This window comes from Toxorhynchites rutilus, chromosome 3 (assembly GCF_029784135.1).
Source record: "Toxorhynchites rutilus septentrionalis strain SRP chromosome 3, ASM2978413v1, whole genome shotgun sequence".
NCBI lineage: Eukaryota > Metazoa > Arthropoda > Insecta > Diptera > Culicidae > Toxorhynchites > Toxorhynchites rutilus.
In genome coordinates, this window is record NC_073746.1 from 222,386,718 (window position 1) to 222,403,110 (window position 16,393).

The window sequence follows — 16,393 nt, forward strand, 5'->3', positions numbered from 1 at the left end:
ACGATAATATTCTTCCGGAATCTTCTCGATGCTGGATGGCATTTAAACGAAAGAAGTTCCGCACGTATATATATATATGTGTGTGTGTGTGTGTCGGCTGTTCTGATGTCTCAAACGGAACCGTTTTTCGGTGCTGATACTCTCTCGGTCGTCTTCTCTTCTTCTGATGGATCGGTTTAACTGCGCTCCCTCACAGTTCCTAACTAACTGAATGCGTTTCATGTCAGGTAATGAATCTCTTGATCCCTCGCCGTCCAGCTCGTCCAGCACGTTCAGCTCGTTCAATAACGATGTTGTCTTGTCGATGTCCTCACGAAAAATGATTGCGTTTCATGATGATGATGTTGAATTAGAGAGGCTTTAAACTTTTCAGTTCATTCGCCTCTAACAGATTGCGTTTCACCACCAGAATATTGCTTAAGTATGCTTTTTGTCCGTGATTGAATAGAAAGAAGGTGTGGTTTACGATGGCAATTTGAAAAAAATCTTGTTTGAAAACAATCGCTCAGTGATGCGACAGAGAGCCTTTTTTCTCTGGTCCTCCAGCCGAAGTAGTGAACAAGCGAAATAATTTCGTAGTCCTGCATTAAAAATGCGGTCTTGTCTTGGACATAAATTTCCATATTTTTTTAGAACACTTTGCACCACACTAGTCCGAAATACTACTTCTTTTTTATTTTGAAGAGTTATAATTAAATTAAAAAATCATCATCAGCAAATTGGTGGCAGATAAATGTTTAAATGTTTTGAAGATCGCTAATAGTAGTACAACATGACAGTATTACAAACATTTTTTTTTCTTTGTACTCAAAATACGGTACAAATTGATAAAAATACGGAACCATCAAAAATGGTCGAAAATACGGTACTGTATTTTATTGAGTAGTGCATGTACAAAATATAGCTTCCTAAATTGTTGATTCGATAAATCAATCGTCTGGCTACTTTTACGATGTTTCTAGAACTATTTTTGGACTTCGAAAAAAAACTACAGTAACGTCTCGATTATATCACGTTCAAAAAAAAATCGCGTGATATAATGGAAACGTGATATATTGGAAACAGATTTTATTTTCTAATAAAAAAATTGTTTTTTTTTCTCCAATATGTCATGAAACTTTCAGCGACTGAGCAATAATCGATTGAGATTTATGTTTTTCGCGATGCGAAACATTTTCCGTTGCGCGCGCATCCAATATTGGAAACGAACATATCCTACTGTTGGGGAAGAAAAACCTTCAGAAGCTTTCCTGCTAATTGCACTTGATTGAAAAATCACAAAACCAAATGTATTTGGTCGCAACGTTATATGTTAGAAAACATTAAAATAAACTCTTTAGCATGAATGTATTTTTCAATTCCCAGGGGAACTGGCAGATTATTTTTCAGCAGCAATAACATCTTCCCAGATTCTCCTCGATACTCGAAGCCCACCAGTGGTTAATGCTAACTCGATAACCTCCTGTTAACAGCACCTAATTGAAAAATATTTGGTCGCAGTTTTACATGGATAGAAAACATTAAAATAAACTCTTTCACATTAATGTATTTTTCAATTCCCAGGGAACTGGCAGATTATTTTTCAGCAGCGATTAGATCTTTCCGGAATTTTTTCGATGCTGAATGGCATCCAAACGAGAAAAAAATTCCGCGCGTGTATGTGTGTGTGTGGCGGCTGCTTCGATGTCTTCCCGGAGAACCGTTTTTCGATGCTGATACTCTCTTGGTCACTATCTCTCTTTCTCCTGATGGCTCGGCTTTTCTGCCCTCCCTCACAGTTCCAAACAAACTGCATGTCTTTCAGGTTAGGTCAGGCTAGGTAATGAATATCTCGATCCCTCGATCCCTCGATTCCTCGCCGTCCAGCTCGTTCAATTATGATGTTACCTTGTCGATGTCCTCACGAAAAATGAATGCGTTTCACCACCAGAATATCGCTTAAGTATGCTTTTTGTGCGTGATTGAATCGAGAGAAGGTGTGGTTTACGATAGCAATTTCTTTGAGTTTCAAACATTCGGCGACTGAGCAATAATCGATTGAAAATTATATAATTTTCGCGATGCGAAACATTTTCCGTTGTGCGCGCATACAATATTGGATACGAAAATTTTCTACTGATGGGGAAGAATAATTTTCAGAAGCTTCCATGTTAATTGCGATCGATTGAAAAATCACAAAACAAAATGTATTTGGTTGCAGTGTTATATGGATAGAAAACATTAGAATAAACTCTTTCGCATCAATGTATTTCTCAATTCCCAGGGGAATTGGCAGGGTGTTTTTCAGTAACGATTAGTTTGTTCCAGATTTTCCTCGATACTCGAAGCCCATCAGTGGTTAATGCTAACTCGATAACCACCTGTTTATAGCTCTTGATTGAAAAATATTTGGTCGCATTGTTACATGGATAGAAAACATTAAAAAAACTCTTTCACATGAATGTATTTTTCAATTCCCAGGGGAACTGGCAGATTATTTTTCAGCAACGATTAGTTCTTTCCAGATTTTCCTCGACACTCTAAGCCCACCAGTGGTTAATGCTAACTCGATAACCACCTGTTAAAAGCACTTAATTGAAAAATATTTGGTCGCAGTGTTACATGGATAGAAAACATTAAAATGAACTCTTTTGCATGAATGTATTTTTCAGTTCCCAGAGGAACTGGCAGATTATTTTTCAGCAACGATTGAATCTTTCCGGAATTTTCTCGATGCTGAATGGCATCCAAACAAAGAGTTCCGCGCGTGTATATGTGTGTGTGTGTGGCGGCTGCTCCGAACTCTTCCCGGGGAACCGTTTGTGGCATCACTCTCCTCCTGATGGATTCCCTTCTGGCCTAAGGTGCACAAACAGACTCTGGGTGGCACCGTTCATCCGCGCTTTCATGATAAACGAAGAGCTTCACCACAACAGCGACAACATGCTCCAATCGCTGTTCAATTATAACTGAGCAATTTTAAGGCTATTGAAACAAGTTTTTGGATCAAAAAGTAACAAGTATATAACGCGTAGACATTTTATCTTTCGAATGAAGTGTTTATCATACCATTTCGCTCAGTTGTTTAGGAGCTATTAACGCTCAAAATCTCGGTCTCCGGCGTAACGTTTTCGTTTTCGAAACTTTGATTTTACACCCCGGTATAGAAATGAAAGACGTAGTCCTACGTCAAAAAATACTGTTCAGACTATTCATACTGTAACCAAATACATTTTGACGTAGGATTACGTCTTTTGGGAACATATTGGGGTACAAATTGAAAATCGAAAATCGAGCACATTGTGAAAATTGTCCAATTTCCAACGCTGATTGCTCAGTCATTTCATGATGTATTGATGAAATTTTTGCGTCAATCGATTTCGGTACTTCATAACAATTTTTTATATTGAAGAAAATAATATATGTCATGAAACTAACTAAACTATCGAACAATTGAAAAACCTCAACCCCTATCCTAACGGAAACACCCACTTCTGATTGGTCGAAATTGACGACACATGCGGCGGGTCCCTATCAGAGACATCAAAACCCAGCTACCTGGGGGAAATCGGCATTGCAAATACTTGAAAGTAGGGGGAGCTTTTGTTCCTACCGAAATGTGTTTCCTAATAGAGTCATCAAAACCAAGCTGGATGGGGGAAATCGGCATTGCAAATATATGCAAGTCGGGGGCATTTTTATATTGCCAGTAAGGTGAGTGATACGATTAATTCTATGAAATAAAATTTAAATTTGGAACCTTAATGTTGGTTGCTTCGTGAAATTTCATATCAATGACCGATCGTGTATTGTGAAAAATTTAGCACAAGTGGTCGGTGTTAAGTCAGACCGGACCATGTGACATTTTTCTGATTTCGAGATAAACGAGCTTGAAGTTTGGCGCTATAAGGGGCTTTCATTGAGCGTTCAAAACAATAACGATACGTTATTCCTGCTGTACTCGTGATTCTCCAAATCTGATAAGTGTGGTATGCATCTTACGTAATACTTAGTTAAATACAATCAATAACTCGAAATTTTTAATTTTGCTGCTTGGTCCCCTCTGATTTAACACCGACCAAGTGTAAGTGCAAAATTGTATATGATAACAGTTGTGTTAAAAATGACATGAAATATGAAACGATTCATTCCAATGATCATTAAAAACCAAGGTGTGTTCCCGCTCGAGAACCGGTCGTTTGATTTAAGTTGTCTGTTTTGTTGTGTTCATTTTCACCCAAAGAAAGTTTATGCGGCGAGAAAAATTGGAAAAGGGAACAAACATTAGAAAAAGGTGATTTCCTGTATGCTCTACATTTAGTATTAGTTGTTGTTAGTCCAATTAAAATCCGCATTGGGTTGAATATACACAGAAAGTAAAAATTGTAAAAGAAATTTATCTTTTCCATTTCAAATATGTTTTCTCTATATCAAAGTAACATGTTTTTACTGATGAGAAAAATTGATAATTGTGTTCGGTATTGGTAATTATCTCATTGGTGATGTTGCGTACCAATGCAACGCGCACCTGTATTTATGAACTTGGCTCCACAGTATAAACCAAGACGGGTCTATGGTACTAGGTGAGGCCGTTTCGTCACTAAGTTGGTTAGGGGAGCGGTATATGAAAACAGTACGGAAGAAAGCAGAAGGGGAATTATTTCCTTGAAGCGTGAAAGAGACAGACTGATCAGGAGCGAACTTCGGCACTAGCGTATTGTGTTTTGTTTACAAACAAAACACAGTAGACTTCCAAGATGGCTGAAGAGTGGTTTTAGCAAGTTGGCCCACCTTAGGATATACTTCTACTCGCCTTGGTATAAACAACGCTCGCATAGAACAACCTTGGTAAGAGTGAACGTTAGGGAAGAAGATGAGCAAAGAAGAAGAAAAAAGATAATTAGTAGGAATAAACAATTGGATACGAAACAATAGAAGTTAGAGGAATCAAAGAGTTTTATAAAATTTCCGTGCGTTCTTATATGAAATTTATAAAATTGAAACTAAACGTGAATCTAAATTAATCAAAATTATACTTTGTAAAATGTAATTGCAGAAAAATTATAACTCCTGTTACACAACCAAATCGTTGTTTGAGTTTAAAATTTTGGAAAATATTTCTCCTATACAACATCTTATAATTTTTGTTTACATCCGTAACGCGGAAAGAACACCGTGACGTCGAGTCGGAAAATGCCGAAGTCGAATGTGAAGGATTCGTCCAAAGGAGCAGTGCCTAAAACGAAAACGAGGGTGGTGAATGATCCAGCAAATGCTGGAGATACCAACGTCATGGCTCCTGAAGATCCGAATAGAACATTGCCGGGACACGCGTGTAAAATTTTTAAAAATTTCGACAATGACGAAATGGTGCAGTGCGATGACTGCGACAAGTGGCATCATTTCAGTTGCGTTGGGGTCACCAAAGAAGTTGAAAAACAGAGCTGGAGTTGTCCTAAATGTATTGAAGCGATCAGGATCCGGCAACAAGCTTCAACTTCCTTACCGTATAGATCAACGAGTGGTACACTTTCACGTGAAGATCAGCAAGCACCATTAGTCAAAAGAGATGTTTCGCAGAATGAGAATTTGTAATCAGAGCAACCAAGAAAGGTGAATCCGAACGAGATCCAGATACGCGAAAAGGTTCTTAATTCAGCAACAGTGGGCCCCACTGACACGGTGGACCAAGAACAGCCAAAGCAGGAAACGTCCAGCATAGTAATGAAAAATTCGAATCAAGTCGCTAAAGCCCAATCGATAAACTCACAGCGGTCGTCACGAACGTTATTAAAACTACAACTTCAAAAGCTTGAAGAGGAGAGAATTTTGGAACAACAAGAGGGGGAAAAAATGCGCGTCCATCTAGAACGTGAAGCAAAGAAAAGGCATACATATTTAGATGAGAAGTATGAATTACTGCAGGAAATAGCAAAGGAGACCAACAGTAACGCGTCTTCGAATCGGATAAAAAACTGGGTTCAAGATACAAATCGGCATCAAGAGAATGGAAATTTATTTCAGTGCCATTTGGAACAAGGCGAGCTTGAGCAACATCTGATCCAAGATCGTTCGTGTCCTAACAGAGCAGAATCGATTGTCCGTAACCCGGTTGATGGCATAGTATCCCAAATTAATGCAGATGTACTACACAATGCGGGCTCAAGGTCAAACAATCCACGAGGTCCTAACAATGTTCAACATGAAGGAGGCTGTGAAATACAGCATCAAGATATAAATCCCAACCCCCCGGCAAGATCAGATGAAAGTAATACCGGCAATAAGTACGAATTCCACGATTCTTTTCCTGTGTCTAGAAGGCAATTAGCCGCACGACAGGCTATATCCAAAGACCTGCCTACATTTTCGGGCAATCACGAGGAATGGCCTATATTTCTATCCACGTTCAACACAACCACTAATATGTGTGGCTTCACGTTGGAGGAGAACATGATACGGTTACAAAAATGCTTAAAAGGGAGAGCGTACGAGGCCGTAAAAAGCCGTTTAATGCATCCGTCTAACGTCCCTGGAGTATTAGCAACGTTGAAAATGCTCTTCGGCCAACCCGAGGCAATAGTACACTCTCTAATAGCGAAACTGAACCTTTTACCACCATTAAAAGAAGACAGACTTGAGACCGTTGTAGACTTCGCTGTAAACGTTCAAAACTTTTGTGCAACAGTTGACGCATGCGGATTAGAAGAACAAATGTATAACGTATCTCTTTTACATAATCTTGTTAGCAAACTGCCACCATCAATCAAGCTTGACTGGGCGCGTTATAGGCACAAACTTCCTGAGGTCAATCTAGCTACGTTCGGAAACTGGATTTATTCGTTGGCTGAGGCTGCCAGCGCAGTGGTATTGTCATCGTTTCCACAGGACATTAAATCATCACGCAATGATACAAATTATTCTAGAAGGAGTAATACTTATTCCAACTCCCATCTAGAATCGTTTCCAGAATCTCTAACTAATAAAGCAGGTGGTGAAAAACCTAGTGAACCGAAACAGACATCAAATCATGTGTGTCTTGTTTGCAAAGGTTCGTGCAAATCTGCAGATAAGTGCAGACGTTTTTTAGAGTTTACTCGAGATTCTCGTTGGGCAGTAGTAAGAGAGTTTGGTCTTTGTCGAAGATGCCTTCGTCGCCATAAGGGAGGATGCAACTCGAAACCATGTGGCAAAGATGGATGTGAATTCAAACACCATGCATTGTTACACAATGATCAAAAAGAACGATTGAATGCAGGTGTTTCTTCAGCAATTGTCCCTGGTCCATCACTGCAGCCAGAAAACAGACAACCAACTTTCGGTTGTAATGTGCACCGAACACAACTGAACACCGTGTTATTTCGACACCTGCCCGTAGTGCTGCATGGACCTACGCGCTCAGTTTCAACATATGTCTTCTTAGACGATGGCTCTTCGCTTACACTGCTGGACCAAGCAATTGCGGATGAATAAGAGTTGGACGGTATCAGGAGACCGCTATGCTTACGATGGACCGGTGGAACACAGAGGTACGAAGCAGATTCGCGGGAAGTGAATTTAGACATAGCTGGGTCACGCCACGATGCAAAAAAGTACAATTTAGCCGGTGTAAAAACAGTTCAGGAGCTTAATCTTCCAAATCAAACTTTAGACATCGACTCACGCCAATATCCTCACTTAGTTGGGTTACCGATCAACTCCTATAAAAATGTACAACCTCGAATTTTAATAAGTTTGAAACACGCTCATGTAAACATTGTTCTGAAAAGTCATGAAGGTCAAATTAGTCAACCGACTGCAGTAAAGACTCGTCTTGGATGGACGGTTTGCGGTGGTTGGCAAACGGATGACGCTTCCGCTATGGTCCATTACACGTTTCACACGTGTCAATGCAGTCAAACATCCGATGATAATCTGAATCAGGCACTGAAAAATTATTTCGCCCTGGACAGCCTTGGGGTAATCAAGTTGGACAACGTTCACGTTTCTGCGACTGACCTCAGAGCTCAAAATCTGTTGCAGCGTCTCACAACGTTCCATGGAAACAGGTATTAAACAGGCCTGCTTTGGCGCTTTGGCGAAATGGCTCTACGAAGATTTGTATGTCTCAAAAATCGATTGGAGAAAAATCCAACCCTTGCGAATAGTTTGAATGTCAAGATTTCCGACTATTTATCCAAAGGCTACATTAGAGAACTAACACAAGCGGAGATAGATCAGCCAACATAACGCTCGTGGTATTTACCTATGTTTCCCGTCACAAACCCAAACAAGCCAAATAAGGTGCGCTTAGTTTGGGACGCAGCAGCTACAGTGTTTGGCGTTTCTCTTAACTCCGTTCTTCTGGAAGGACCTGATCAACTGTGTTCGCTGTTCGATATTCTAGTCCAATTTCGAGAGCATCGAGTTGGGCTTACTGCTGATATATGCGAAATGTTTCACCAAATATTAATTCGTGAGGAGGATCAACAATGCCAACGTTTTTTTCTGGTGGAACAATGATGGTAACATTGGAGTTTTCGTAATGCGTGTTATAACCTTTGGAGCTTGTTGCTCCCCAAACTGTGCTCAACACGTAATAAATTTAAACGCGGAGCGTTTTTCGGAGAAGTTCCCGAAAGCTGTGAACATTATTAAAAACAAGCACTACGTGGATGACATGCTGTTGAGCGTAGAAACCGAAGAAGAAGCAATTCGTCTAGCGCGTGAAGTCAAACATATTCACGCTCAAGGCGGCTTTGAAATTCGGGGCTGGATTTGCAATTCTCAAAGAGTAGCAACAGCACTACAAAAAGAAACTACACCAGAGAAAAATCTCGACCTGTCTCCTGAAATAGCAACAGAATACTGGAATACTGCTTCAGATTCATTCACATATAAGATCGGATGGAATCGTTACGACCGGGAGCTATTGTATGGACAACGACATCCAACGAAGCGCGAGGTACTCAAGGTTCTGATGACCATCTTCGATCCTCTAGGACTAATCAGTCATTTTCTCATGTACCTGAAAGTCCTACTTCAAGAAATATGGCGAGAAGGCGTGCAATGGGACGAGATGATTTCGACCAAATTATTCGAAAAATGGAAAGCATGGTTACAAGTTTTACCGATGCTAGAAAACTTAAGAATTCCGAGATGCTATCGAAAACTAATTCGTTTAAGTACAAATTGTACAGTACAGTTGCACACATTCGTGGATGCAAGCGAAAATGGTTTTGCTGCTGCAGTATTTCTGCGTTTCGAAGAAAATGGCACTGTAGAATGCACCTTAACGGCAGCCAAGACAAGGGTTGCACCCCTGAAGTATCAGTCAATCCCCAGGCTAGAGCTACAAGCAGCCGTACTCGGCGCTAGGCTGAGTCAAACCATTCTAAGATCGCTTTCTTTCCCAATCACGAAACGAGTTTATTGGACTGATTCTCGAGATGTCCTTTGCTGGATAACTGCAGACAATCGAAAGTACAAAGCGTTTGTAGCAGCACGAATTAGTGAAATTCTCGACATATCTGAAACGCATGAATGGCGTTGGGTACCCACAAAGCTCAATGTTGCTGATGACGGCACCAAGTGGGAGAAGCGACCGGATTTATCAGAAACAAGTAGGTGGTTTATTGGACCCGAGTTTCTTTGGTGCTCGGACAAAGAATGGCCACAACAAAGTGAAAATCGGCCAACGATTGAGGAACTGCGAATCAATTTCGTAGCCCACCACGAATTGCCAGAACCTGTACTTTGTATACGTTCGTTTTCCCGTTGGAAACGACTGCTCAATGTAGTAGCCCTCGTCTATCGCTTTTTCAATAATTGCAAACTACAGCAACGAAAACAGCCGAAAAAAATCGGTCCGCAACACTCGGAAGAACTACGAATTGCACAATTGTATTTATTGCGGCTAGCTCAACGAGAAGAGTTTTCCGCAGAGATAAATATACTGGAGAAGCAGAAAAATATCCCTACGAAACCTGTAAAATTGATTCCTAAGACAAGCCCGCTCTACAAGTTGTCTCCGTGGTTGGATAGTAACGGAATAGTAAGAATGCGTGGTAGGATAGATATATGTAACTATGCAACTGACAGTGCGAAGAATCCTATAATCTTACCACGTGATCATCATATTACGCTGCTGATAATCATGCATTACCATCTCTGTTATCATCACCAGAATCACGAAACAGTGATAAATGAACTACGTCAAATATATCATATACCACGGATTCGAGTTAGTTACTCTATGGTTCGCAGACGATGTCAGCGATGTAAAAATGAGTCAGCGATACCACAACCACCTATAATGGCAAGTTTGCCATCGGTACGATTAGAGGCGTTTTCAGCACCCTTTACACATACGGGTATCGATTACTTCGGGCCTATGGAGATATGGCCTATGGAATAGAAAACGTTGGGGCATGTTAGCTACTTGCCTTTCGATTCGTGCAGTACATATTGAGGTAGTTGCATCACTAAACACGAGTTCATGTGTCATGGCGATTCGTAATTTCATTGCGAGGCCTGGTACACCGCGAACGATATACAGCGATCGCGGTACCAATTTCATCGGAGCGAGTCGAGAACTAAAGGAGGCGATCTCAGCCATCAATCATGAAGACCTAATAAAGGAATTTGTGAGCACAGAGACAGAGTGGTTATTCAATCCCCCCTCTGCACCCCATATGGGTGGCAGTTGGGAGCGCCTCATTCAAAGCGTTAAGAAAAATCTAATGGCAATCCGCCCCACACAAACTATCGGATGAGGTTCTCCGTAATTTATTGATTGAAGTAGAATCCGTAATTAATTCTCGGCCATTAACACATGTACCGATCGATGAACAGTCAGCACCAGCATTAACACCCAACCATTTTTTATTGAATTCTTCTAATGGATCGAAACCACTTTCTACGCATGAAAACGATGGAGCCTTTCTAAGACAAAGTTGGCGCACTTCACAAGCTCTCGCTAACCAGTATTGGCGTCGTTGGGTCACAGACTATTTGCCGGAGATAACGCGAAGAACTAAGTGGTTTGTTGACACAAAGCCTATCGCTTTAGGCGATGTGGTTGTGATCGTTGACCCGAAGAATCCTCGAAATTGTTGGCCGAAAGGACTGGTCATCGATACCTGCATTGGCAAGGATGGTCGAATACGGTCAGCTACAATAAAAACAGCTAATGGAGTTTACGAGCGTCCCGTAGCCAAGCTAGCTGTTTTGGATGTGAGGAGCGTCGATGAGTAAGCCAACACGTGGCCTGGCGTACCCGGGGGAGTGTTGCGTACCAACGCAACGCGCACCTGTATTTATGAACTTGGCTCCACAGTATAAACAACGCTCGCATAGAACAACCTTGGTAAGAGTGAACGTTAGGGAAGAAGATGAGCAAAGAAGAAGAAAAAAGATAATTAGTAGGAATTGGATACGAAACAATGGAAGTTAGAGGAATCAAAGAGTTTTATAAAATTTCCGTGCGTTCTTATATGAAATTTATAAAATTGAAACTAAACGTTAGTCTAAATTAATCAAAATTATACTTTGTAAAATACTTTGTAAAATGTAATTGCAGAAAAATTATAACTCCTGTTACACAACCAAATCGTTGTTTGAGTTTATAATTTTTGAAAATATTTCTCCTATACAACAGGTGAGTTTTTTTCTCTATTTCATCCGTACATAACTCAGGAGGTATCTCGTCTTGGATCACAGAGGGTGGTTTTCATCATATCTCGTTCCACTTCGGTATCATCTATCTGATACGCACCATCCAACGACTGTCTACCATCCTTCTGTCATCATCACTCGGTAAACACTGGTGGAGTGAACAAACAATACTCAACAACTAAACAAAACGGCCTTTTCAGGGCCACCAAATCATTAACAAAGAGTTTAACGATGTAACTCTTCAAACTTATCCACAATCAACAGATGTCCCAACGGAATCCTACGTTGAATGCGGTCGTATCTCGGACACAACCCTCCTGTGACTTTTTTTGTGAAGGCGACCAAGAGAGTAACAGCATCGAAAATTGGTTCCGCTTGATGCATCGGAGCAGCCGCCACACACACACTGGTTGTCGAGAAGAATGATCGTTGCTGCAAAATAATCTGCCAGTTTCCCTTGGAATTGAAAATTACATCCAAGCGAAAGCGTTTATTTTAATGTTTTCTATCCATATAATACTGCGACCAAATACATTTGGTTTCGTGATTTGTCAATCAAGTGCAATTAGCAGGAAAGTAACTGAAGATTATTCTTCCCCATCAGTACAATATTTTCGTATCCAATATTGGACGCATCTCGTTTTCGAAGTTCCCCAAATATTCATTTATTCATTCATTCAGAATGGATTCAGATTGAACTTCAAACAAATGATCACTAAATCAACGGAAATATTTACGCTAGGGTATTAGTAATGAATCTCTGCTGAGGCGAATATTCAGCCTTTTTCCAAGCAGTTAACATTGTTTGTTTTCTGTCATCACTGCATTGAACTGACGCTATGGTGAAGTAGGTATTAAGGTTGTGCATCAAAAAATTATTTGGGGAAAACCAAGTTATTCAATAAGGCGTTTCGCACAAATTACGTAACGCGTGTAGGGGGGGAGGGGGCGGTCGATGTTTCGTTACTTTTTGTGACATAGGGGGGAGGGGGGATGGCCGTGCTCGTCACGTAACAAAATTCAATTTTTATTCCTAAATAAATTCACGCGCCCCTATATGCTCGAGCAGCTAGCTTCGATTCAGGGGCCGAATGCGGTGTGTTTCCTGAGGCAAGATGATAAAGAACGTGTTGTGATGGGCTTAATAGCAACCAGTAAGCAGGCACCGATTAATGCATCTCGAATATCGCGTTAAACTTCTAGATCATTATTTTGTCGTTGCTGCTAAACATAAGCTTATTCCATCGGTTATCGCAGATGCAAAGAGAAGCTAAACTTTGGTCATGCTGAAGCAGTTGGATATATTGGTCTAACGTACGCTGTTCTTCGAACGCAATATGCTTGATGCAATATTGTTACAAATGCTCCAGAACGCAATGTTTTCAACCGAGTTGAACGTCGGAAAGCCGGGAGTTAACAGGTTTAATACTACCTCATGATAATTAAGGATCTCACTTGGATGAAAAACTCAAAACAGGGTATCCGAAACTGCAAGCGAAACTTTTTGAGTATGCAGCGGAATCGTTAGATGATCTGTGGAACAACCTAGTGATCGATGGATATCCTGTTAAAGCCGAATATATTAAGCCTGCGAACTCCCAAATTGATGAAGTGAAATTTCTACGATATTCAGCCGAATGATTTGCTCGTCATGTAAAAACATCCCAATACTTTTTGCAAGTAGTGTAACGACAGGAACTGCTGCATTGCAACAAGGAGTAGTTAGTGTTGGAATTTATAAAAAATTGTTTAGTCCCGACCAAATATAACTCGACCTGATCATCCCGAATTATATCTATTATATTGTTCCGCACACACATCCACATACAAGATAAGGCATCTCAATGCGAATACAGTGCAAATGAGCTGATCTGAAACAGAACCCATCATTACGAAATCCAAAGTCATACGTGTGGGAATGTCGAATTTAGTCAAATATGTAGGGGAAAGTTGCCCCTGATCCGATCCCTTAAATTGCAATGGTCATTCATCACATAAAAGTTTTGTTTTTTGGTAATTTCGGCATAGAAATGTAAACTCTTTAACTACGTTTCCAACTGGTTAGTATGGCTCTTGAATATTAAAAAAGGAGAAAACAGAGGCCAAATTGGAAGTTCTTTTATTCAACGCTTTCAAAAATGGCGGTCCGATTCGCCCATGATCCTGAACCGGTCATGATTTTTTTTGCAGTGAATCTACTCCCAATCTGCCGAAAATGGCATACACCAATCATTATATAGGAAATAGGTGAAAATAACTGACGAGCGGAAATCGAATAAAATCTTGTTTTGATTTGTTAATACTAGCTTCAAATGACCAGCAACTCCTGTTTCTCTCAGTCAAACACTAGATGGTTTGAAAGCACCAATCCCAACAGATATGAACATTAATTTTCCATCTCTGTTTCTAAATTCTATGACTAAATTCTAAATTCTATTGGATGAATATGATTTTAGTACTTTTTCAATCATTTCATTCGAAAAACCTTCGATCCCGGCCTGAGCAGATGTCTGATTTGTTAAGTTTACGTTGATATTTTCATTTTTTTATAAAATCTAAAATATTTTGAAAATTTTTCAAACGACTTTGACTTCGTGCGCAGATTATGTTAGCGTTACGTAACATGAGGGGGAGAGGGGTTTGTTTTGCGTTACTTTTTGATACAAAAGGGGTGGAGGGGGTCCAAAACCCGCAATTTTTGTGTTACATAATTTGTGCACGACGCCTAAGTTATATTAAGTTATCAATTTATTTGGAATCGCGTGCCAGTCGCAAAACTGATTTCAACTAGGATTACATTTGCGCTAATCTTGATCATAATGAAGCAGTGCTACTCTTTCCGAGGTTATGGAGATTAACAGATAGAGTTTATTTCGTTTATTTAGTCACAAGAAAGTAAATGTCGTTCTGGAATTTTGTATGTGATTTGGTTTCGCTTGCCAGTAGCAAAACTTTCTCCACTAAGGATGACAGCTGCGCTTATCTCGAACATGTATTGTTCTGAGCGCACAAGAATGAATCATCAAGCAATTGTCGTCAATTGATTCTACAATAAAAAAAACATTTCAGGGCGACCAAACTGGTAGAATGGTTATTCCAAACGTTCCAAACATTCAAAGTTTAACAAACATTCCAGTTTAACGTTGTTTCTATCGTTTGATAAAAACAAACGAACATGTGTTTCAAATTGTATATATTTAAGCGTTTTTGAAATATTTCCCAAAGTAAAATATCAGGGACGCAAACCAAAACAAAATAATTCTCTGAAGATATGCAACAAGCGAACCAAACAACTCGAAAAGTTCTGACACTTGCATCGATAGCTATCACTCGCTCGATGGTATCGAATTGCTCGGTATCTATAATAATAAAATAGTGCTAACGAGCAAAATTCTTATCGCCTCGATTTCAATAATAGGGCCTGTTGGGGGGAAGCAAACTACGCCACTGATGACTTGATCTGAACCTGCGCATCCGGACGGTGCCATTCCATGACGCACCCAGACAATCGTTGACAGCTAGCTGTCATCACTGTCATTCTGAAAACTTTTCTCGTACCACACATTCTTTGCTAATCACAAAAAAGGAGTAGAGATAGAACCCAAAATAAAGTTGAATTCCCAAATTTTTAAATAATTGAATCATCCTGTCGTGCTTTTGAATTTAAAACGAGGAGATCAAATGTAGGTAAAACCTAATAATGTAAAGTTCTTGTTTAACTATTGTTTCTCTTAATAAATACAGCTTTGAGCTCGCTATACATTGATAAAAACGCGTGCTGAATAGAACCTCCGAAACCCCCGTAACAAAACTCAAAGATTTGAGGTTATCGAGTGGGAATAAGTGCCACAGGATGCCGGAAAGTGACCTCTTCGACTGCCCGTTGTGCGAGCAGGCAAACAACGTCGAAGACATGGTCATGTGCGACCAGTGTGAGAAGTGGATCCACTACAGCTGTGCGGGATACGACGAGCAAAGGAAGGAAGAGCATTGGAAGTGCCAAGATTGCTGCGGTACGCGCCACCGTGAAACCACATTGACACCGGTAGCAAGACCTAACGGAGATGTAGCAGGAGGAAGTAACCCGATCGACGAACGGGCCCGTCTAAACTTGAAGCTGCTGGCGGATCAGAAGGCACATCTGCTGAAGGAATTGGAGCTGGATTTCGCACAGCAGCTTGAACGGAAGAAGTTGGAACTGGAGAAGGAGGCGTTGAAAATTCAGTTCGACATACTGAATGGTTCTGCTGACGGTGGCGTTGGATCAACCGGACCCGTTGGAACTACCAGTGGAGCAGCGGCAAACGTTGGCCGCAATACAGAGTGGATGAGTCGTCTAAATCAGGTCACTGCGTGCACGAATCAGCTAAATATTGCTTCAGCTAACACGACAACAATTTCTACGACTAACTCCGAAAATACTCCACAATTCTCTGCTGCCAAGAGAAACAAGTTCGTCCAACCGAGTTCAACCATTCCGTCATTCACCTCCACCACCTCCACTTCCGGCACCACCAATCAACTACCAACGTCCGCTGGTGTATGTTCGACGCAAACGAATTATGATCATCCGTCTCACGAACTGTGTCAAGCTTCGGGCTTCCTTCACGAGTTTCAGTCCGGAAGAGGACCACTTCAGCTGGATTCTTCGACGCCAACGACGAAAACCAACTGGACCAACCCGACGCTCGGCTACACCATTCCTACGCAATGTTTACCAACAGCTATCAGCTCAGTGATACCATGTGGAAGCTACCCGCTT